The sequence below is a fragment of the Chlorocebus sabaeus genome, chromosome 20 (assembly GCF_047675955.1).
Source record: "Chlorocebus sabaeus isolate Y175 chromosome 20, mChlSab1.0.hap1, whole genome shotgun sequence".
NCBI lineage: Eukaryota > Metazoa > Chordata > Mammalia > Primates > Cercopithecidae > Chlorocebus > Chlorocebus sabaeus.
The window spans coordinates 2,352,269-2,376,938 of NC_132923.1; the positions used below are offsets into that span (position 1 = coordinate 2,352,269).

A 24,670-nucleotide genomic window follows, 5' to 3' on the forward strand; every position below is an offset into this window, starting at 1 on the left:
CATTTTCTGTATGTCACTTTCCTTTTCTGTCAGTAAATCTTTCACCATGTGGCTGGGCTGGAGTCTCTGAGCCTACTCTGGTTTGGGAGGCTGCCAGTTTCGGGAACCGTTCATTGCTCAATTAAACTTTAGAAGATTTAATTCAGGCCAGGCACAGTGGCTCACACCTGTAATCTCAGCACTTTGGGAGGCTGAGGCGGATGGATCATTTGAGGTCAGGTGTTCAAGACCAGCATGGCCAACATGGTGAATCCTTGTCTCTACTAAAAATACAAAAATTAGCTGGTCATGGTGGTAGGTGCCTGTAATCTCAGCTATTTGGAAGGCTGAGACAGGAGAATTGCTTGAACCCCAGAGGTGGTGGTTGCAGTGAGCCAAGATTGTGCCACTGCACTACAGCCTGGCCAATGGAGTGAGAAAAAAAAAGTAATTTGGCTGACGTTTTTTAAAAATCACCCTTCTGCCCATATTTCTTAATTTTTTTTTTTTTTTTTGAGATGGAGTCTTGCTCTGCCGCCCAGGCTGGAGTGCAGTGGCCGGATCTCAGCTCAGCTCACTGCAAGCTCCGCCTTCTGGGTTTACGGCATTCTCCTGCCTCAGCCTCCCGAGTAGCTGGGACTACAGGCGCCGCCACCACGCCCGGCTAGTTTTTTGTATTTTTTAGTAGAGACAGGGTTTCACCGTGTTAGCCAGGATGGTCTCGATCTCCTGACCTCGTGATCTGCCCGTCTCGGCCTCCCAAAGTGCTGGGATTACAGGCTTGAGCCACCGCACCCGGCCTATTTCTTAATTTTTTAAAAAAGCAGTTTACCCACCAAAGTAGAAAAAAAGGGTGAGTTCATATATCTATTTCAATCTATGATAGCAATACATCTGTAGTGAGAAAGGCCTGCATTTATGCTGGAGTGGTTATTTTCTGAGGACGATTATTATTGGCCATTTTGTGCAGATACTGTTTCATGCACATCATATCAGTTTAACTAAAGAGCTTGAAACAAATTCACTATTTTCCCATCCTGTCCTAACTTTCATTTTTGTTGTCTCATCAACATCAGCTTCCTTAATGCCATCAAAATAAAGTCTCTGAATTTTCTTTTGGTAGCAGTGGGCTTTAAAAACATTTTTTAGGCTGGGCACGGTGGCTCATACCTGTAATTCCAGCACTTTGGGAGGCTGAGGCGGGTGGGTCACCTGAGGTCAGGAGTTTGAGATCAGCCTGGCCAACATGGTGAAACCCCATAACTACTAAAAAAATACAAAAATTAACTGGGTGTGGTGGTGTGCACCTGTAATCTCAGCTGCTTGGGAGGCTGAGGCAGGAGAATCAGTTGAACCAAGGAGGTGCAGGTTGCAGAGAGCTGATATCACATCACTGCACTTCAGCCTGGGCAACAGAGTGAGACTCTGACTCCAAAAAATTTTTTAAAAAAAAATTTTATTTAAAAAATTGAGATGGTGTCTTGCTCTTTTGCCCAGGCTGGACTCAAACTCCTGGACTTAAGCAGTCTTCCCATCTCAGCCTTCAGAGTAGCTGGGATTGCAGTTCTGGCCACCATACCTGGCTCAGCAGTGGGCTTTTGAAGGAAGAGTTGTGCTTTTTCTTTCATTAACCATGCTGGGCTGCATGACTGGAGGATGTATTCCTGGTTTCAGGAGTCCTCTGTGAACCTCTGTTTAGCCTTTGGTTCCTCTGCAAGGCTTCCTGGACTCCAAGGTTAGTGCCTGAGAAGGGCTGTCACAAAGCTTCACAAAGAGTTCCAGGCCTACATTTATTTTGATTGCTCTAATTTTCTAGACATTTTCCTTATTTTTCTTCCTTTTTATTTTGAAAATGTTCAAATCTATGGAAAAGGGTATGGAAGGCAGAATAATCATCCCCCAAAGAGGTCCACATTCTAATTTCTGGCACCTGTGGATACGTTATCTTAGATGGCAAAAGGGACTTTGCAGATGTGGTTAAGTTAAGGATTTTGAGATGAGAAGAGTGTCCCGGATTATCCAGGTGGGCCCGGTATAATCTCATGAGTTCTTTAAAGGCAGGCAAAGGGTCAGACAGGGGTACAGAAGGCAGGCAGAGGATACAGAAAAGAAAATGTGATGATCAGAGCAGAGGTTAGAGTGATGTGTTTTGAAGATAGAGGAAGGAGTCACGAGTTAAGGAGTGTGGGTGGTGTTTGAATCTGGAAAAGGAAACATTCTTCCCTGAGCCCTGAGAAGAAACATAGCTCTTCCAACCCCTCTCATCTCCACAAGGCTCATTTTGAATTTCTGACTTCTACAACTTTACAACAAATGTGTGTTCTAAGACACCACGTTTGTGGTAATTTGTTAAGAGCAGAACAAGAAACAAAGTCTGCAGCTTGTAGCTGCAGCGAACGCCGAGAATGAAGTACTCAGACAACTCCAGCTGAGCGGGGTAGGTAGCGGCTCTTCTGAAAGGGTGCTGCTTTAAGCTCTGTCAGCCAAGTATTTATTGAGAGGGCTTGTTAAACTACAATTTAGACAAGCAAGAGACATCCGCTAGGTAAAGATTTGCGGTCTGGTCATGACGCACATACAGCCTTGTGTGTTACATCTAAAAGCACTCAGACCACATTCCTAGGAGGATTTCAGCCCTCCTTACCACACAACTCCTTATCACACAGCTCCTTATCACACATTCCGTTTCTTGATCTGTTTTCAGGATTAAGGAATTTCAGTCTCATGCACAAACAACATACACACAGTGCCTCAGTATTTTTCCATGCCTCAACCTCAAATGCCTTATACATAAGCTTGAATATGTTGCTGTGCACCCCCCACATCTACTCCTTCTTTAATTCTTAAAGCATGCTGGTTATGTAATGCAGTCGTAGATGCGGGGGGCGGGGGGGGGGGAGGGGGCAGCACAGAGCCATTTGCAGATGCCTAGCAAACAGATACAGAAAAGAATAAGTATAGTGACCATCACCCAAATGCGTATGTTTAACTCAGACAACTAAATGTTCAGGTTCAACCATTGAAAACCTTGTAATTGCTGAAGGATATTTGTTTGTAATTACTGTGATCATTCTTTAAGTTGTTTCTTTAACTCACACTCAAGAGTAGAAATTTGAGAGGGTAAGTGGTCCTGATAAGCCCTTTGTAGGTGTGCCTTTACTCTCTCCCAAGTATATTGGGAGCTAGTATATGGCAGAGGTGTGACACAGATGGAATTATATTGCCAATCACAATGTAAATTTTGACGAGTAATGAATACCTGCTGCTGATCCTCCAGCCATTCAACAGTGGCTTTAAGAGCCTCCAGGTGAAACAAAATAGTTTTATCAATGTTTACTTATTCTTGAAATCCAAAGGTTACTTTGTATACCATGTGGTTCACTACTGAGGCTGTATGAATAGATTCTGTCAGAGAAACAGCTGTGGTAGCAGCAGTTGCTAGTATTGAGAGGTGAAGCTGGATGGGCTGGGTCAGGTGGGGACTTGGAGAACTTTTCTGTCTAGCTAAAGGATTGTAAACACACCAATCAGCACTCTGTGTCTAGCTAAAAGTTTGTAAATGCACCAATCAGCACTCTGTAAAATGGACCAATCAGCACTCTGTAAAATGGAACCATCAGCAGGATGTGGGCAGGGCCAAATAAGGAAATAAAAGCTGGTCACCGGAGCCAGCAGCCACAAGCACTTGGGTCCCCATCTATGGCATGGAAGTGTTCTGTCCCTTTTCAAAATAAATCTTGCTGCTGCTCACTCTTTTGGTTTGCACTACCTTTATGAGCTGTAACACTCACCACGAGGGTCTGTGGCTTCACTCCTGACGTCAGCAAGACCAGGAACCCACCGAGAAGAATAGACAACTCTGGATGCACCACCTTTAAGAGCTGTAACACTCACGGAAAAGGTCTGCGGCTTCACTCCTGAAGTCAGTGAGACCACGAACTCACCAGAAGGAAGAAACTCCGGACACATCTGAACATCTGAAGGAACAAACTCTGGACACACCATCTTTAAGAACTGTAACACTCACCTTGAGGGTTCCTGGCTTCATTCTTGAAATCAGCGAGGCCAAGAACCCACCAGAAGGAACCAATTCCAGACACAGTATAATAATAGCTGAGACAAAAAAGGCAATTAAAGTGGCCAAAAATCTTTTTTTCGAGTATGAGATAGTTCTTTTCTAAATAACTGTAGGGTGGAATCCCCTTCCCAGCTCTGGTTAAATTTACAGGGAGCCACAATTCTACATGCCATTTTAGGATCATGACATAGGTTATATTTAACTATGTAACATTTTGATGAGACAAACATGTAGCATACCAACTACTGGAAGAGAAAGTAATACTGTAAAAGGATTGATTCTGTTCTATGTTAGGAATACCCTGCCCAGACAAAACTATATAGGGGTGTGTAGTACAAATCAGGACTGTATCAGTAACATTATTGTACAAGAAGAGGGTGTAGTTGCCACTGCTATAAATGTAATCACCATGCAAAAGAACTCATTCAAAAAAGGGAAGACCTAGTCTCCAAATTTGGGTAATAGCAGGGCTTAAAGCTTGCTTCTCTTTTAGTTGTAATATTGGTCCTGAAAGCCCATACTCTGACCAGGTGATGGAACTATTGGAGGGACTCCCAAATCCAATAGTCTGATTTGCAGACATAAGACTACCGTGGCGACCCCAATCAAGTAAGGTGCCATTATTAAACAGAGGCCCTTGTCGTGGCGCAGGTTGTCTGCAGGCGGATCACACTGGACAGCCTCAAGCTTATATTGCCAGTCCCTTCTCAAATAGCATATAAGAAGATCAGGCACTTGTGTAGCTTCATTAGAGACCATAGTGAGATTAATGGTAACAGCAGAAATAAAGGTCAAGTTTGCCAGCTTGGCATTCCTTTTGAGCTGGAAGTAAAGATACTCCAGAGGAATGAGAGTAATGTGCTTATCGTGTGATATTGTAGAAAAACAAAGAAGGGGGTTGCTAGACAATAAAGTCAAGGAGTCATTGAGTTTAATCCATCCCAAATTTTCAGTTAAGGGGTAGGACAGGGGCATCTATCGACCTCTCATCCAAGAAGTATCCTTAGATGACAAAGGTAGATCAGCATCCCACCGTGTAATAACATTTAAAACAGGGGGATTCAGAATATGATTCCAATAAATATGTTCTTGAGCTGATCCCACTTGGCAAAGGACAAGAAACACCAGCCACCCCAGCATCCATGTCTGTCTTAGTTTCTCAGAAGCTTCCCCAATTACCACCAGATACATAAGAAGCCAATTCTCTGCAATTCCAGGGACTCCCATGGCAACAAGCCGGATAGTTGCCTGTTGATCCAATTTCTTTAGCTGTCCTCAGGTAATGTCAGGTGTCTTCTGCGTCATCACCCTCATTGCTGGTCGATTCTCCAACGACAGGTCTTTCATCATCGAGAGGGGGTTGTTCAGTGGTCTCTTATCTGTTCTCGAGGAGAAAGCCCCATAAGCCCCCTTTTTTGTTTATTAAGATATACTTTAAGAGTTTGATGAGCTCACTCAACATTGACCTGACTGGTTGAGTTATAAGGAATGCCAGTCTTGTGTTGTATGTGCTAAGGTTGTAAATGCATATGTAAATCGAGCACTAAGATGGCAACGTCTATTATCAGTTTTTATAGTTTGTGGAAGGCCTAAAGTCATAAAAGATTTAAAAAGATGAGCAATTTCATCTTTAGTTTTCTCTATAGTCAGGGCAGTAGCATATTTCAGGCCTCTATAAAGTGTCTACAGTAACATGTAGAAATTTGAGGCATCTAAAGGGTGGATGCTGAGTAATCAGTTTGCCAGATAGCATTAGGCACCAAACCTCGTGGGTTGGCACCAAATTCTAATGCAAAAGGGGAGAGAGAATGCCATTGGCAATCAGGACAGGTTTTAAAAATCATGCGAGCTTGAGTGAGTGCCAAAAAAAACTGTTGTTTAAGACTGTGGTTGTTCGGATAAAAAACGGAATGATCAGCTTGAGCTTGCAAAAATGTAGGAGAGTCTCACATCACTGAGCTTAATGTTAATATGTGACTTTAGACAACAATGTTTTTATATTTTAGGAAGCTTGAAGCTAACTTAATATATTATTTAAGACAATGATCTCTTTATAATTTACAATAAAATAAAGTGAAAGTTTATATTTTATATTTTTCAAAACATAAGAAGGTTTTAGTTGAAAAGACTTTTAAAAAAATATGAAAACTTTCTCTTAGGGTAAGAATTACATAATTGTATTGCCCAAGTAATACAGTGATGGAAACAAGACAATCTTTTATCTTTCTTTTCTTCAGTTGAATGCTAATTGACAATAGTCTTTTGCTTAGCTAGGAGCCTAAACACTGTTTGGGAGAAATGGGATATTTATTAGTGGGTTGCAGGGAATAAATGAAATCACCTTAGTAGAGGATGCTGCTATACTTTTATCATTGTCCACTGACATTGCTTTGAAAGTGGAAATATTTTGTGTAAAGGCCTGGGGATTTTTCACCTATATCTTAAGTATTTCTCTGGGCTGGCATCCCCTTAATCTACTCAGAAAAGTAAAATATAGGTTACAAGATATTTTAAAAATTTATTTTGACTAATGAGTTTGTTTCTAGTTGATTCACCTAATTAGAGACATTATAAATCATTTTATATGAATAAACACATGTGACTGTTGTTTTCCTGGAGACTAGGTTTCATTATAAGCATTCTAATTTGGGCCCCATTGAAGTTTTACTTTGTCTAGCGCTTCTAAACTAAGCTTTTTGGAACTCACTCACAAGTTGTATGAATTTTGAGGCTTTTATTTTGTTTACCTTCTGATTTATTCCGTGTGCAATGGATTTGAATAGATTTTTTTTTATAGCTCTGCTGATGTGATGTTGGTCACTACGTGCAGCTTGCAATCAGTTGATAAAATCAGTGTATGTTTCTGTGGTACTCTTGTTTAACTGTTATAAAGGAACACTGGGAGTGTCCCATGGGTATCCTCTTCTATGCCTGTATTGCTAGCTGCAAGTATTGTGGAAATAGGTGGCTGTTTATTTGAGCTTGAGCCTGAGCTCAAACAAAAGGCCCTGTTCCCAATAGCATATCAAGCTGCACTGGGATATTATTATCCAAATTTTGCAAGGGCTGCTGCATGGATAGATCACTGTACTCACTCTACCACACAGTGTATTCTGCAGCTGAAACCAAAACTTTATTACTAAAGTTTTCCAATCATGCAGAGTCATCTTATAGCCATTTCCCAGAGCATCAATCATCCCCTGGGTAAATGGTGAATGTACACCATTTTTGAGAGGTGACAATGTGCTAGCAGTCATCACTCTCCGTGCTCCTCAGCCTGGGCATCCACTCTGGTGGTGCTTGAGGAGCGCTTCAGCCTGCCACCGCACTGTGGGAGCCCCTTTCTGGGCTGTTGGAGGCCGGAGCCGGCTCCCTCTGCTTGCGGGGAGGTGTGGAGGGAGAGGCACGGGCGGGAACCCGGGCTGTGCACTGCGCTCACAGGCCAGCACGAGGTCCGGCGGGCGCGGACGCCAGCTCGGTGGGCCCCGCACTCGGAGCGGCTGGCCGGTGCCGCTGGCCCAGGGCAGTGAGGGGCTTAGTACCTGGGCCAGCAGCTGCGGAGGTTGCGCAGGGTCCCCCACCACTGTTGGCCCGCATGCACCATGCTTGAATTCTTGCGGGCCTCAGCCACCTCCCCACAGGGCAGGGCTAGGGACCTGCAGCCTGCCACAGCTCTGCCGTGGGATCCCTCGCGGCCCAAGCCTCCCAGATGGGCACCACCCCCTGCTTCGTGGCACCAGGTCCCATGGACCGCCCAAGGGCTGAGGAATGCAGGCACCGCTCAGGACTGGCTGTTAGCTTGCCGGCATCCCCAGTGTGGGATCCACTAGGTGAAGTCAGCTGGTCTCCTGAATCTAGTGATGACTTGGAGAACTTTTATGTCTAGCTAGAGGATTGTAAATGCAGGGATCAGCACTCTGTGTCTAGCTCAGGGATTGTAAATGCACCAATCAGTACCCTGTCAAAATGGTCCAATCAGCTCTCTAAAATGGACCAATCAGCTCTCTGTAAAATGGACCAATCAGCTCTCTGTAAAATAGACCAATCATCTCTCTGTAAAATGGACCAATCAGCAGGATGTGGGTGGGGTCAGATAAGGGAATTAAAGGAGGCTGCCCAGCCAGGCAGTGACAACCTGCTTGGGTCCCCTTACACGGTGTGGAAGCTTTGTTCTTTTGCTCTTTGCAATAAATCTTGCTGATGCTCACTCTTTGGGTCCATGCTGCCTTTATGAGCTGTGACACTCACCGGGAAGGTTTGTGGCTTCACTCTTGAAGCCAGCGAGACCACAAACTCACCAGAAGGAAGAAACTTTGAACACGTCCAAACATCAGAAGGAACAAATTCCAAACCCAGCATCTTTAATAACTGCAACACTCACTGCGTGGGTCTGTGACTTCATTCTTGAAGTCAGTGAGACCAAGAACCCACCAATTCCAGACACATTTCATGCGGAGTCATCTTACAGCCATTTCCCAGAGCCTCAATCATCCCCTGGGTAAAGGGTGAATGAATGTACACCATTTTCACGGATACTTTCCTTTATCTCTTTAAAAACAGTTCAAGGCAAACTCTCATGCTGTCTCCTATTGTTTTGAAAAATGACAAGGAATGCGCCAAAAAGTGCCTCAGAATCTCCCTTCCTAAGCCCCTCCTGGAGGCACCCCTCTACTAGGGAAGTTTGATGAGGAGTTATCACTGAGAACGTGTTCACCTGATCATATATGTCAGGCCTCTGAGCCCAAGCTAAGCCATCATATCCCCTGTGACCTGCACGTATACGTCCAGATGGCCTGAAGCAACTGAAGAGCCACGAAAGAAGTGGAAATAGGCTTAACTGATGACATTCCACCATTGTGTTTTGTTCCTGCCCCACTCTAACTGATATGATATATTCTCCCCTGCCCTTAAGAAGATACTTTGTAATATTCTCCCCTGCCCTTAAGAAGGTACTTTGTAATATTCTCCCCACCCTTGAGAATGTACTTTGTACGCCTATCCCAAACCTATAAGGACTTATGATAATCCCACCACCCTTTGCTGAGTCTCATCTCAGACTCGGCCCACCTGCACCTAGGTGATTAAAAAGCTTTATTGCTGACATAAGCCTGTTTGGTGGTCTCTTCACATGGATGCACATGACAATATAGATGTTCACGGACAGGGGGGTCTTATCCAAGAACCGTCCCTTGGGTGGCCTCCAATCTCCTGCAGGGGGATGGGAGGTGCTGTTGCCTGAACAGGGCCAATAGATGCAGATTTTTTTAGGGGTGGAGGAAAGGAGGGCAATGACTTTTCTGTTGGGGGAAGAAAAAGCTCTGGTCTGTCCTCATCATCACTGGAAAGTGTCCTCCTTATGCTCTACAGAAGGGAATGAAGTAGGGAGAGGAGCCCCTCCCTGTTGTTCTGTTCCTGTTTTTCTTTAAATCTTCTGAATTCCCTTCAGGTGGAGATAATAGGCAGTCTGAGTCACCACAATCTGGCTTATAAAGAGGGTACAACGCAGAGCGTACCAGAGCCCAGGTGGTCAAAATGGTAACATTAGTAAAATGGCCCTGCTTAAATCCTCTTTTCAGACAGTGACCCACCTGCTTCCGTAACTCTAAGTCTAATGTTCCTTGATCAGGGAACCAAGGGCATTCCTGCCGAATAAAAAGCATAAGCTGATGCAAAGCTTCGGAGTCTAAGGTGCAGTGGATAGCCTTAATTGTTGCACCGTTTTAAAAAATACTTTCTGCTCTTTGGTCAATTCCTGACCCATGATAACTCAACCCCTGGTATTATATGCATCAGTCCCATCCTCCTGAAACGGGTTGTGACTGTCCTTTACTGGTATTCCCCAAAGATTGATGAGTTTTCCTACTCCATGCGTAATTTCAACGCAGTTATGTTGGGGTCACCACTTGCAGCTTGTAGCTACAGCGAACGCTGAGAATGAAGTACTCAGAGAATTCCAGCTGAGTGGGGCAGGGATTAGCACTTCTGAGAGAGTACCACTCTAAGATCTGTCTGCCAAGTATTTATTGAGAGGGCAACAAGCCCTCTCTAAATTGTAGTTCTAATTGTAATTGTAGTTGTAGTTGTAATCTAAATTGTAATTGTACAAGAACTACAATTTAGACCACTAAGAGACATCCACGAGGTAACGATTTGCAGCTGGGTCATGAGGCACATACAGCCTTGTTTATTACATCTAAAATCACTCAGACCACATTCTCAGGAGGCTGTTTTCAGTGCTCCTTATCACACAACTCCTTATCACACAGCTCCTAATCAGACATTCTGTTCCTTGCCCTGTTTTCAGGGTCAAGGAATTTCAGTCTCATGCACAAACAACATGCACAGAATGCTTCAGTATTTTTCCATGCCTCGACCTCAAATGCCTTGTAGAGAAACTTGAATATGTTGCCATGCATCCCCAACAAGGTGCAAAAGATTGGCAATGAACTAGACATTTTGCTACATTTGTTTTCTCTCTCTCTCTCTCACTATGGTTTGTTGAAGAACTTAGAAATGAGTTGCAAGTGTAACCCTTTTTTTTTTTTTTTGACAGAGTCTCCCTCTGTCGCCCAGGCTGGAGTGCATTGGTGCCATCTTGGCTCACTGCAACCTCTGACTCCTGGGTTCAAGTAAGTCTTACGCCTCAGTCTCCCAATAGCTGGGATTACAGGAGCCTGCCACCATGCCTGACTAATTTTTTGTATTTTTAGTGGAGACGGGGTTTCAGCATATTGGCCAGGCTGGTCTTGAATTCCCGACCTCAGGTGATCTGCCCACCTCTGCCTCCCAAAGTGTTGGGATTACAGGCATGAGCCACTTCGCCCAGCCTGTGACACTTTACCTTTAATTATTTAAACATTAATCTCCTACACAATACAAATATAATTCAAGAAGTTTTACACTAATAAAATACTAGTACTTAATAGTAGCTCATATTACATTTCACTAATTATTTCAATAATGTTCTTTATAGCTTTTTTTTTGATCCAGAATCCAACCAGGGATTATGAATTGCACTTATTTGTCATGTGTACCTAGGCTTCTTTAATCTAGACTAGTAACTGAGATTATTTTTGGTCTTTAATGATATTATCATTTTTGAAGAGTCTGGGGGGTCAACTATTTTGCAGAATGTTCCTAAATTTGGGTTTGTCTGGCTGCTTCCTTCAGGTTATTAGTTCCAGGCTAAACATCTCTGGCAGGAATATATGTTGTTGCTGTTATGTCTTTCTCAGAGCATCTAGGGGATAGACAATGTTGGCTTGTCAACCCTGGTACGGTAGGACCTTACCTAGGACATGCTCTGTACTGGAAGAAGAAGGGCTGCCTGGTTAAGGAGAAAAAGTGTGTGCATTATACAGAGGAGTCTTGGGGCAGTAACTGAAGTTTCAAATTCTTTGATTTTCTTTTTTTTTTTTTTTTTTTAAGGTGTTCTCCCTGCCAACGTGTCAGCAGCACAAAAAGATTGACTTAGCAATGTCATTTGAGCATCAGCAACCTTTGTACCTCCATAGGCTTGTTTATACAAATAGTACCCCCTTATTCACAGTTTTGTTTCCTATAATTTCTTTTCTTCTTTTTTCTTTATTTCTTTTCTTTCTCTTTTTGAGACGGAGTCTCACTCTGTTCCCCAGATGAGTACAATGGCGCCATCTTGGCTCACTGAAACCTCTGCCTCCCAGGTTCAAGTCATTCTCCTGCCTCAGCCTCCTAAGTAGCTGGGACTACACCTAAGCTACACCTAAGTAGCTGCCACCACACCCTGCTAATTTTTGTATTTTTGGTAGAAAGGGGGTTTCACTATGTTGGCCAGGCTGGTCTCGAACTCCTGACCTCAAGTGTTCTGCCCCCACTATGGCACCCCAAAGTACTGGGATTACAGGCATGAGCCACCATGCCTGGCCTTGTTTTCTATAATTTCGATTACCTGAGGTCAACCACGGTGTGAAAATAGGTGAGTACAGTGCAATAAGGTAATAGAGAGAGAGAGAAACCACATTTATGTAACTTTCATTACAATATGTTGTTATAATTGTTCTATTTTATTATTATTTTTTGCTGATAATCTCTTAGTGTGTAATTTATTTTTTATTTTTATTTTTAATTTAATTATTATTATTATTTTTTTGTGATACAGGGTCTCACTCTGTTGCCTTGGCTGGAGTGCAGTGGCGCAATTTTGGCTCACTGCAACCTTTACCTACTGGGCTCAGGCAATCCTTCTGCCTTAGCCTTCTGAGTAGCTGGGACTGCGGGTGCAAGCCACAATGTTAGGCTAATTTTATTTAGTTTTTGTAGCAACGAGTTCTGATTGTGTTCCTTAGGATGGTCTTGGACTCCTGGGCTCAAACAATGTGTCCACCTTGGCCTCTCAAAGTGCTGGGATTTCAGGTATAGAGCCACTGTACCTGGCCTCTGTGCCTAATTTATAAATTAAACTTTATCATTGGTATGTGTGTATAGGAAAAACACACTACATATAGTGTTGGTACTATCATTGGTTTTTGGGTATCCACTGGGGTATTGGAACATATACCCTGAAGATAAGAGGGAATGACTATATTTCTTCTTTTTCTAAAATGAGAAATAAGAATAAAATTATGATATTGGCTGGTGTGGTGGCTTATATCTGTAATCCTAGCACTTTAGGGGGACCAAGTGGGAGGATTCCTTGAGCCCAGGAGTTTGAGACCAGTCTGGGCTGCATAGTGAGACTTCATCTCTACAAAAACCTAAAAACATTAGGCGTGGTGGGGTGTGCCTGTAGTCCCAGCTGCTTGGAAGGTTGAGGTGGCAGGATTGCTTGAGCCCAGGAGTTTGAGGCTGCAGTGAACCATGATCACACCACTACACTCCAGCCTGGGCAACAGAGTGAGGCTCTGTCTCAAGAACAACAACAAAAAATTATGATATTCACTTTGGCAGAAGATTAAGATGTATAACAAAGTACAATTGCATCACACTTTTGTCTAGTTTTTCATAAAATTTTGACTGGAAATATTGTCAATATGGGGTTCCTTTGAGATGATTTTTTCTTGTGGTCAAGAATTTTAGATCTCTCTCTCTCTCTCTCTCTCTCTCTCTCTCTCTCTCTCTCTCTCTCTCTCTCTCTCTCTCATACACACACACACACACACACTTCATTGAAGCAGAAAGGAATTTATTTAAGAATCTCAGAACTATTCTAGAATCAGTGTAAAGTGGGAAGCCTGGCATGGCATCCTAGGCTTGGAAAATGGTCTGGACCTCAAAGGAGAGTGAACTTCAGGGAACACAACAGTGGTTGGTCGCAGCTCCAATTTTTTCAGGATGCTGCTGCTGGCTCGATGTCTGTCAGTCTCTCTGAGGCTGCTCTGGGCTGCTGATGCTGCCACTCCTGTGGTCGTTACCAAACTGACTCTCTGACTTTGTTTGTCTGTCTCAAGATTTAGAATTCTGGGCTGCAACTCCAACTGACAAAGCCTAGGTCATCAGTCTGCATCATGAACTGTCCGGAGCGGTACAAGGGAGAATCAGGACCTTCAGCTTCCTTAGTTAGAGGTGGGGCTCTGCCTCCTTCCAAGTCTTACATTTTACAGGGTGTGAGAGAGATTCCTCCAAAAGAAGAAAGGTGTTCTGGTGTGGGGTAGCCAGAAAAGGCACGAAGGTCCACTCTACTCAGCCTCCAAAGGAGAAGGGTGTAGGCTTTTCCATGAAGAAAGTAATTCTTAATAGTGTCTCCAGATAAAGGATCTCTGGCTGTGGGAAAACTGCAAATGAATAGTGAACATAAAACATGTGCCATGTCACTATTCTACCAGTAAGTGGGCATTAAAACAGAAAGATGCCCTAAGAGGATTTTGAACAGGGGATGGATGTAGCCAGAACGCTAGCTTTCCAAGGGAGAGCCCCTTCGTTCAAGTCAAACTTTAACGAAGCATATAACCTATTTGTAATGTCTCAACTTGTAAGTGATGTGGATTACAAAATAAGAAAGTGCTGAAGTAATGGAATTTTTATTTTCAATTTAATTAATTAATTTTTTTTTAGCCAAAAGTTTTATTTTTTATTTTTATTTTTAATTTTTATTTTAGATTCAGGGGTACATGTGCAGATTTCACGTGTAGGTAAATTGCATGTTGTAGGGGTTTGGCGTACAGATTATTTTGTTACCCATGTAATAAGTATAGTACCGGATAGATAGTTTTTTGGTCCTCACCCTCCTCCTACCCTCCACCCTCCAGTAAGCTGTCGTGTCTGTTTTTCCATTCTTTGTGTCCATGTGTACTTGATGTTTAGCTCCCATTTATAAGTGAGAAAATGTGATATTTGGTTTTCTGTTCCAGTGTTAGTTTGCTTAGGACAATGGCCTCCAGTTCCATCTATGTTGCTACAAAGGACATGATCTTTTTCCTTTTTGTGGACTGCACAGTATTCCATGGTGTGTATGGGCCACATTTTCTTTATCCAGTCTACTGTTGATGGGCATTTAGGTTAATTCTATGTCTTTGCTATTGTGAATAGTGCTGCAGTGAACATATGTGTGCATGTGTCTTTAGTAGTACCATTGATTTTCCTTTGAGTATGTACCCAATAATAGAATTGCTGGGTTGAATGGTAGTTCTGTTTTAAGTTCTTTGAGAAATTGCCAAATTGCTTTTCACAGTGGCTGAAAAGCAATTTCCAAATTGCTTTTCACATTCCCATCAGCAATGTATAAGCATTCGCTTTTCTCCACAACCTCAACTACATCTATTATTTTTTGCTCCTTAGTTATAGCCATTCTGATTGGTGTGAGATGGTATCTCATTGTGCATTTCTTTAATGATTAGTGATATTGAGCATTTTTTCATGTTTGTTGGCCACATGTATGTCTCTTTTTGAAAAGTGCCTTTTACATCCTTGCCCACTTTTTTGTGTGTGAAGTTAAGAGAGATTTTATTCTTTGAAAGAGAAGAAATACACTTGAATTCCAGTATAGCTCAGTAAATATCAAGTCACTACCTTCAAGCCCACCACAGGTTTCTTTTCTTTTCTTTTTTTTTTTAATACTTTAAGTTCTAGGGTACATGTGCACAACATGCAGGTTTGTTACATATGTGAACATGTGCCATGTTGGTGTGCTGTACCCGTTAACTCATCATTTACATTAGGTATTTCTCCTAATGCTATCCCTCCCACCTCTCCCCACCCAATGATAGGCCCCAGTGTGTGATTTTCACCACCTTGTGTCCAAGTGTTCCCATTATTCAATTCCCACCTATGAGTGAGAACATGCGATGTTTGGTTTTCTGTCCTTGTGATAGTTTGCTGAGAATGATGGTTTCCAGCATCACCCATGTCCCTACAAAGGACATGAACTCATCCTTTTTTATGGCTGCATAGTATTTCATGGTGTATATTTGCCACATTTTCTTAATCCAGTCTGTCATTGATGAACATTTGGGTTGGTTCCAAGTCTTTGCTATTGTGAATAGTGCCGCAAAAAACATACGTGTGTATGTGTCTTTATAGCAGCATGATTTATAATCCTTTGGGTATATACCCAGTAATGTGATGGCTGGGTCAAATGGTATTTCTAGTTCTAGATCCTTGAGGAATTGCCACACTGTCTTCCACAATGATTGAACTAGTTTACAGTCCCACCAACAGTGTAAAACTGTTCCTATTTCTCCACATCCTCTCCAGCACCTGTTGCTTCCTGACTTTTTAATGATTGCCATTCTAACTGGTGTGAGATGCTATCTCATTGTGGTTTTGATTTGCATTTCTCCGATGGCGAGTGATTATGAGCATTTTTTCATGTGTCTGTTTGCTGCATAAATGTCTTCTTTTGAGAAGTGTATGTTCATATCCTTTGCCCACTTTCTGATGAAGTTGTTTGATTTTTTCTTGTAAATTTGTTTAAGTTCTTTGTAGATTCTGGATATTAGCCCTTACTCAGATGGGTAGATTGTAAAAATTTTCTCCCATTCTGTAGGTTCCCCATTCACTCTGGTAGTTTCTTTTGCTCTGCAGAAGTTCTTTAGTTTAATTAGATCCCATGTGTCAATTTTGGCTTTTGTTGCCATTGCTTTGGATGTTTTAGTCATGAAGTCCTTGCCCATGCCTATGGCCTGAATGGTATTGCCTAGGTTTTCTTCTAGGGTTTTTATGGTTTTAGGTGTAACATTTAAGTCTTTAATACATCTTGAATTAATTTTTGTGTAAGGTGTAAGGAAGGGATCCAGTTTCAGCTTTCTACATATGGCTAGCCAGTTTTCACAGTACCATTTCTTAAAAAGGGAATCATTTCCCCATTTCTTGTTTTTGTCAGGTTCATCAGAGATCAGATGGTTGTAGATGTGTGGTATTATTTCTGAGGGCTCTGTTCTGCTCCATTGGTCTATATCTCTGTTTTGGTACCAGTATCATGCTGTTTTGGTTACTATAGCCTTGTAGTATAGTTGGAAATCAGGGAGTGTGATGCCTCCAGCTTTGTTCTTTTGGCTTAGGATTGCTTTGGCAATATGGGCTCTTTTTTGGGTCCATATGAACTTTAAAGTAGTTTTTTCCAATTCTGTGAAGAAAGTCATTGGTAGCTTGGTGGAGATGGCATTGAATTTATAAATTACCTTGGGCAGTATGGCCATGTTCACGATATTGATTCTTCCTATCCATGAACATGGAATGTTCTTCCATTTGTTTGTGTCCTCTTTAATTTCGTTGAGCAGTGGTTTGTAGTTCTCCTTGAAGAGGTCCTTCACATCACTTGTAAATTGGATTTCTAGGTATTTTATTCTCTTTGAAGCAATTGCGAATGGGAGTTCACTCATGATTTGGCTCTCTGTTTGTCTGTTATCAGTATATAGGAATGCTTGTGATTTTTGCAGATTGATGTTTTATCCTGAGACTTTGCTGAAGTTGCTTATCAGCTTAAGAAGATTTTGGATGAGATGATGGAGTTTTCTAAATATACAATCATGTCATCTTCAAAGAGGGACAATTTGACTTCCTCTATTTCTTTCTCTTGCCTAATTGCCCTGGACAGAACTTCCAATACTATGTTGAATAGGAGTGGTGAGAGAGGGGATCCCTAACTTGTGCTATTTTTCAAAGAGAATGCTTCCAGCTTTTGCCCATTCAGTATGATATTGGCTGTGGTTTGTCACAAATAACTCTTATTATTTTGATATACGTCCTATCAGTATCTAGTTTATTGAGAGTTTTTAGCATGAAGGGTTGTTGAATTTTGTCAAAGGCCTTTTCTGCATCTACTGAGATAATCATGTGGTTTTTGTCTTTGATTCTGTTTATATGATGGATTACGTTTATTGATTTGCATATGTTTAACCAGCCTTGCATCCCAAGGATGAAGCCCACTTGATCATGGTGGATAAGCTTTTTGATGTGCTGCTGGATTTGGTTTACCAGTATTTCATTGAGGATTTTTGCATCAGTGTTCATCAGGGATATTCATCTACAATTATCTTTTTTTGTTGTGTCTCTGCCAGACTCTGGTATCAGAATGATGCTGGCCTTAGTAAAATGAGTTAGGGAGGACTTCCTCTTTTTCTATTGATTAGAATAGTTTCAGAAAGAATGCTTCCACCTCCTCTTTGTACCTCTGGTAGAATTTGGCTGTGAATCTAACTGCTCCTGGACTTGTTTTGGTTGGTGGGCTATTAATTATTGTCTCAATTTCAGAGCCTGTTATTGGTTTATTCAGGGATTCAACTTCTTTCTGGTTTAGTCTTTGGAGGCTGTATGCATCCAGGAATTTATCCATTTCTTCTAGATTTTCTAGTTTATTTGCGTTTATTTCTAGTTTATTTGCGTAGAGGTGTTTATAGTATTCTCTGGTGGTAGTCTGTATTTCTGTGGGATCAGTAGTGATATCCCCTTTATCATTTTTTTATTGCATCTATTTGATTCTTCTCTCTTTTCTTCTTTATTAGTCTTGCCAGCAGTCTATCAATTTTGTTGATCTTTTCAAAAAACCAGCTCCTGGATTCATTGGTTTTTTGAAGGGTTTTTTGTGTCTTTGTCTCCTTCAGTTCTGCTCTGATCTTAGTTATTTCTTGCCTTCTGTTAGCTTTGGAATGTGTGTGTTCTTGCTTCTCTAGTTCTTTTAATTGTGATGTTAGGGTGTCAATTTTAGATCTTTCCTGCTTTCTCTTGTGCTACAAATTTCCCTCTACACACTGCTTTAAATGTATCCCAGAGTTTCTGGTATGTGTGTCTTTGTTCCTATTGGTTTCAAAGAACATCTTTATTTCTGCTTTCATTTTTTTATGTACCCAGTAGTCATTCAGGAGTAGGTTGTTCAGTTTCCATGTAGTTGTGCAGTTTTGAGTGAGTTTCTTAATACTGAGTTCTAGTTTGATTACACTGTGGTCTGAGAGACAGTTTGTTATAATTTCTGTTCTTTTGCATTTGCTGAGGAGTGCTTTACTTCCACCTACGTGGTCAATTTTGGAATAAGTGTGATGTGGTGCTGAGAAGAATGTATATTCTGTTGATTTGGGATGGAGAGTTGTGTAGATGTCTATTAGGTCCGCTTGGTGCAGAGCTGAGTTGAAGTCCTGGATATCCTTGTTAACTTTCTGTCTTGTGGATCTGTCTAATGTTGACAGTGGGGTGTTAAAGTCTCCCATTATTATTGTGTGGGAGTCTAAGTCTCTTTGTAGTCTCTAAGGACTTGCTTTATGTATCTGGGTATTTCTGTATTGGGTGCATATATATTTGGGATAGTTAGCTCTTCTTATTGAATTGATCCCTTTACCATTATGTAATGGCCTTCTTTGTCTCTTTTGATCTTTATTGGTTTAAAGTCTGTTTTATCAGAGACTAGGATTGCAACCCCTACTTTTTCTTTGTTTTCCATTTGCTTGGTACATCTTCTTCCATCCCTTTATTTTGATCCTATGTGTGTCTCTGAACATGAGATGGGTCTCCTGAATACAGCACACTGATGGGTCTTGACTCTTTATCCAATTTGCCAGTTTGTGTCTTTTAATTGGAGCATTTAGCCCATTTACATTTAAGGTTAATATTGTTATGTGTGAATTTGATCCTGTCATTATGAATGTTAGCTGGTTAGTTTGCTCTTTAGTTGACGCAGTTTCTTCGTAGCATTGACGGTCTTAACAATTTGGCATGTTTTTGCAGTGGGTGGTACCAGTTGTTGCTTTCCATGGTTAGTGCTTCCTTCTGGAGCTCTTGTAAGTCAGGCCTGGTGGTGACAAAATCTCTCAGAATTTGCGTGTCTGTAAAGGATTTTATTTCTCCTTCACTTATGAAGCTTAGTTTAGCTGGATATGAAATTCTGGGTTGAAAAGTCTTTTCTTTAAAAGTGTTGAATATTGGGTCCCACTCTCTTCTGGCTTGTAGTGTTACTGCTGAGAGTTCCTCTGTTAGTCTGATGGGCTTCCCTTTGTGGGTAACACAACCTTTCTCTCTGGCTGCCCTTAACATCTTTTCCTTCATTTCAACTTTTGTGAATCTGACAATTATGTGTCTTGAAGTTGTTCTTCTCAAAGAGTATCTTTGTGGTGTTCTCTGTATTTCCTGAATTTGAATGTTGGCCTGCCTTGCTAGGTTGGGGAAGTTCTCCGGGATAGTACCCTGAAGAGTGTTTTCCTGCTTGGTTACATTCTCCCTGTCACTTTCAGGTGCACCAATCAGACCTATATTTGGTCTCTTCACATCGTCCCATATTTCTTGGAGGCTTTGTTCTTTTCTTTTACTCTTTTTTTCTCAAACTTCTCCTCTCGGTTCATTTCATTCATTTGATCTTCAATCACTGATACTGTTTCTCCCACTTGATCAAATCGGCTACTAAAGCTTGTGCATGCATCACGTAGTTCTCGTGCCATGGTTTTCAGCTCCATCAGGTAATTTAAGGTCTTCTCTACACTGTTTATTCTAGTTAGCCCATTTGTCTAACCTTTTTTTCAAGGCTTTTAGCTTCTTTGCAATGGGTTTGAACATCCTGCTTTAGCTCGGAGAAGACTGTTATTACCGATCTTCTGAAGCCTTCTTCTCTCAACTAGTCAAAGTCATTCTCCATCCAGCTTTGTTCCGTTGCTGGCAAGGAGCTACAATCCTTTGGAGGAGAAGAAGCACTCTGATTTTTAGAATTTTCAGCTTTTCTGCTCTAGTTTCTCCCCATCTTTGTGGTTTTATCTACCTTTTGTCTTTGGTGATGGTGTCCTATAGATGTAGTTTTGGTGTGGATGTCCTTTCTGTTTGTTAATTTTTCTTCTAACAGTCAGGACTCACAGCTGCAGATCTGTTGGAGTTTGCTTGAGGTCTATCCAGACCCTGTTTTCCTGGGTATCACCAGTGGAGGCTGCAGAACAGCAAATACTGCAGAAGGCAAATGTTACTGCTTGATCCTTCCTCTGGAAGCTTCATCTCAGAGGGGCACCTGTCCGTATGAGGTGTCAATTGGCCCCTACTGGGAAGTGTCTCCAGTTAGACTACTCGGGCATCAGGGACCCCCTTTAGGAGGCAGTCTGTCAATTCTCAGATCTCAGACTCTGTGCTGGGAGAACCACTACTCTTTTCAAAGCTGTCAGATAGGGATGTTTAAGTCTGCTGAAGTTTCTGCTGCCTTTTGTTCAGCTATGCCCTGCCCCCACAGGTAGAGTCTACAGAGGCAGGCAGGCTTCCTTGAGCTGCATTGGGCTTCACCCAGTTCGAGCTTCCCACCTACTTTGTTTACCTATTCAAGCCTCAGCAATGGCAGATGCCCCTACCCCAGCCTCGCTGCTGCCTTGCAGTTAGATCTCAGACTGCTGTGCTGGCAGTGAGTGAGTTTTGCTAGCTCCACGAGTGAGCTAGCTCCGTGGGTATGGGACCCTCTGAGCTGGGTGTGGGATATAATCTCCTGGTGTGCCATTTGCTAAGACCATTGGAAAAGCGCAGTATGCGGGTGGGAGTGTCCCGATTTTCCAGGTACCATCTGTCACGGATTCCCTTGGCTAGGTTTGGGAAATCCCCTACCCCTTGCACTTCCTGGGTGAGGTGATATCCCACCCTGCTCAATGGACTGCACCTACTGTCTGACAAGCCCTAGTGAGATGAACCCTGTACCTCAGTTGCAAAGGCAGAAATCATCCATCTTCTGCATCGCTCACACTCGGAGCTGTAGACTGAAGCTGTTCCTGTTCAGCCATCTTGGCAACTCCCACCCCTGCCCACTTTTTAATGGGGTGTTTTTTTCTTGTAAAATTGTTTGAGTTCTTTATAGATTCTGGATATTAGACCTTTGTTCAGACACATAGCTTACAAATATCTCTCCAATTCTGTGGGTTATCTATTTACTCTGTTGATAGTTTCTCCTGCTGTGCAGAAGCTCTTTACTAAATACTGTAATTAGGCCCCATTTGTCAACTTTTGTTTTTGTTGCAATTGGTTTTGGTGTCTTCATCATGAAATCTTTTCCAGGACCTATGTCTAGAATGGTATTTCCTAGGTTTTTTTCTAGGGTTTTTATAGTTTTGGGTTTTACATTTAATCTTTAGTTGATCCATCTTTAGTTGATTTTTGTGTATGTGGTATGAGAAAGGGGTCCAGTTTCAATCTTTTGCATATGGATATCCAGTTATCCCAGCACCATTTATTGAATAGGGAGTCCTTTACCCTTTGCTGAGTTTTGCCAACTTTGTCAAAGATTATATGGTTGTAGGTGTGTGGCTTTACTTCTGGGCTTTCTATTCTGTTCCATTTGTCTATGTGTCTGTTTTTGTACCAGTACCAGGCTGTTTTAGTTACTGTAACATTTCAGTATAGTTTGAAGTCTGATAATGTGATGCCTCCAGCTTTGTTCTTTTTGCTTAGGATTGCTTTGGCTATTTGGGTTCTTTTTTCATTCCATATGAATTAAATTAAATTAAATTAATTAATTTCTTTGAGACAGAATCTTCCTCTGTCACCCAGGCTGGACTGCAGTGGTGTTATCTTAGCTCATTGCAACCTCCACCTTCTGGGCTCAAGTGATCCTCCTACCTGAGTAGCTGAGATTACAGGCATGTGCCACCACAGCTGGCTAAGTTTTGTATTTTTAGTAGAGATGGGGTTTTACCATGTTGCCCAGGCTGGTCTCAAACTCCTGACCTCAGGTGATCTGCCCACCTCAGCCACCCGAAGTGCTTGGATTTCAGGCATGAGTCACCATGCCCAGTCAAGAATGTCATCAGTAGTTTGATAGGAATAGCATTGATTGTGTAAATTGCTTTGGGCAGTATGGTCATTTTAACAATATTGATTCTTCCTATCCATGAGCATGGAATGTTTTTCCATTTGTTTGTATTGTCTCTGATTTCTTTGAGCAGTGTTTTGTAGTTCTCGTTGTAGAGGTCTTTCACCTCCCTGGTTAGCTATATTCCCGGGTAGTTTATTCCTTTTGTGGCAATTGTGAATGAGATTACATTCTTGATTTGACACTTAACTTGGATGTTGTTGCTGACTGGAAATGTTACCGATTTTTGTACACTGATTTTGAATCCTGAAACTTTGCTGGGGTTGCTTATCAGATCTAGGAGATTTTGGGCAGAGACTGCAGTTTCCTAGGTATAGAATCATATCATTTGCAAATAAAGACAGCTTGACTTCCTTTTTTCCTATTTAGGTCCCTTTTATTTATTTGTCTTGCCTGATTGCTCTGGCTATGACTTATAGCACCACGTTGAATAGGAGTGGTGGGAGCAACATAGTGAGACCTCATCGCTACAAAAAATTAAACAATTATCTGGTTTGGTAGTGTGTCCAGAATTGGTGGGTTCTTGGTCTCACTGACTTCAAGAATGAAGCCGCGAACCCTCACGTGAGTGTTATAGTTCTTAAAGATGGTGTGTCTGGAGTTTGTTCCTTCTGATGTTAGGACGTGTTTGGAGTTTCTTCCTTCTGGTGGGTTCATGGTTTTCCTGGCTTCAGGAGTGAAGCTGCAGACCTTTGTGGTGAGTGTTACAGTTCTGAAGGCGGCATGGACCCAAAGAGTGAGCAGCAGCAAGATTTATTACAAAGAGCAAAAGAACAAAACTTCCACAGTGTGAAAGGGGACCTGAGCAGATTGCCCCTGGCTGGCTTGGGCAGCCTGCTTTTATTCCCTTATCTGACCCCACCCACGTCCTGCTGATTGGTCCATTTTACAGAGCGCTGATTAGTCTGCTTTACACAGAGCTGATTGGTCCATTTTGACAGAGTGCTGATTGGTGCGTTTACAATCCTTTAGCTAGACACAGTGCTAGACAGAAAAGTTCTCCAAATCCCCACTAGGTTAGTTAGATACAGAGTACTGATTGGTGTATTTAGAAACCTTGAGCTAGACACAGGGTGCTGATTGGTGTATTTACAATCCCTTAGCTAGACATAAAAGTTCTCCAAGTCCCTACTAGACTCAGGAGCACAACTGGCTTCACCTAGTGGATCCTGTACCTGGCCTGCAGGCAGAGATGCCCACCAGTCCCACACAGAGTGCCCACACTCCTCAATCCTTGGGCGGTTGATGGCACCGGGTGCCGCAGTGTAGAGAGCAGCGCTCATCTGGGAGGCTTCGGCGTGCAGGAGCCCATGGCGGGGGAGGGGGGAAGGGGGAAGGGGGAAGGGGGACAAGAGGGGAGGGCGGAGGGGGGGGGTTGCTTGGCGGCTTGCAGGTACCAAGCCCTGCCCCATGGGAAGGCAGCTGAGGCCCAGTGGGCAGGCACTGCTGGGTGACCCGGTGCACCCTCTGGAACTGCTGGCCCGGGTGCTAAGCCCTTCACTGCCCTCTGGGCCGGCAGTGCTGGCCGCCGCTCGGAGTGTGGGGCCCACGGAGCCCACGCCCACCCAGAACTGGCGCTGGCCCAGGAGTGCCAGGTGCAGCCCAGGTTCCCGCTGGCGCCTCTCCCTCCACACATCCTGGCAAGCAGAGGAAGCTGGCTCCGGCCTCGGCCAGCCCACAGAGGGGCTTCCACAGTGCCGTGGTGGGCTGAAGGGCTCCTCAACTGCTGCCAGAGTGGACGCGGAGGCTGAGAGGCGCCAAGAGCAAGGGCCGCTAGCATGTTGTCACCTCTCAGTAGCATGTGCCTGTAGTCCCAACTACTCAGGAGGCAGAGGTGGGAGTATTGCTTGAGCCAAGGAGGTCGAGGCTGCAGTTGGCCGTGATTGTACCACTGTACTCCAGCCTGGGTGACAGAGCAAGACCATGTCTAAAAAAAAAAAAAAAAAAAAAAATCGAGTATTTGTCTTGGACATAGATACTGTTCTATTTCCTTTTGTTAAAACATCCGGAAATAAATAGTTCAATATTTTCTCTCCACAAATAAAGTATTAGCTTAACAAATATGGTGCCTCATAAACCTTTTCTTAAGAACTGTAGTGAGAAACATGTAAACGATGAAAAGGTCATGTTACTGTGTTAAGACAGTAATGGGCATAAGGGATGTGGCAACACTGAGGAGGAAGTGATCCATTCCATTACTGAGGGAGAAGAGGCATAAGTGACATTTATGCTCAGGAAATTGAGGAATGACACTGGGACAGAATGGCAAAGCAGGTATTGAAGCAACAGAGGAAGTTTGTCGTGGATCAGTGATTCCAAAATGTAGTTTGGGGGCCCGTGATACTCTAGAATGAACCCCCACCACAAGAGTGTTTTCACTGGTTTGT

General features: G+C 42.7%; 1 protein-coding gene across 3 annotated transcripts in view; it reads left to right on the forward strand.

Moving 5' to 3' along the window:
* The first annotated feature begins 1,708 nt into the window (after positions 1–1,708).
* Positions 1,709–24,670, forward strand: part of ITLN1 (intelectin 1) — a 37,336-nt gene continuing 14,374 nt past the window's right edge. Inside the window, exon 1 of one of the 3 annotated variants that reach the window (XM_073008218.1) lies at positions 1,709–2,416. The gene's annotated coding sequence lies outside the window, so the exon portion shown is untranslated. The remainder of the gene's footprint in view (positions 2,417–24,670) is intronic. The other 2 variants (XM_007976460.3, XM_073008216.1) reach the window with 2 other exon arrangements.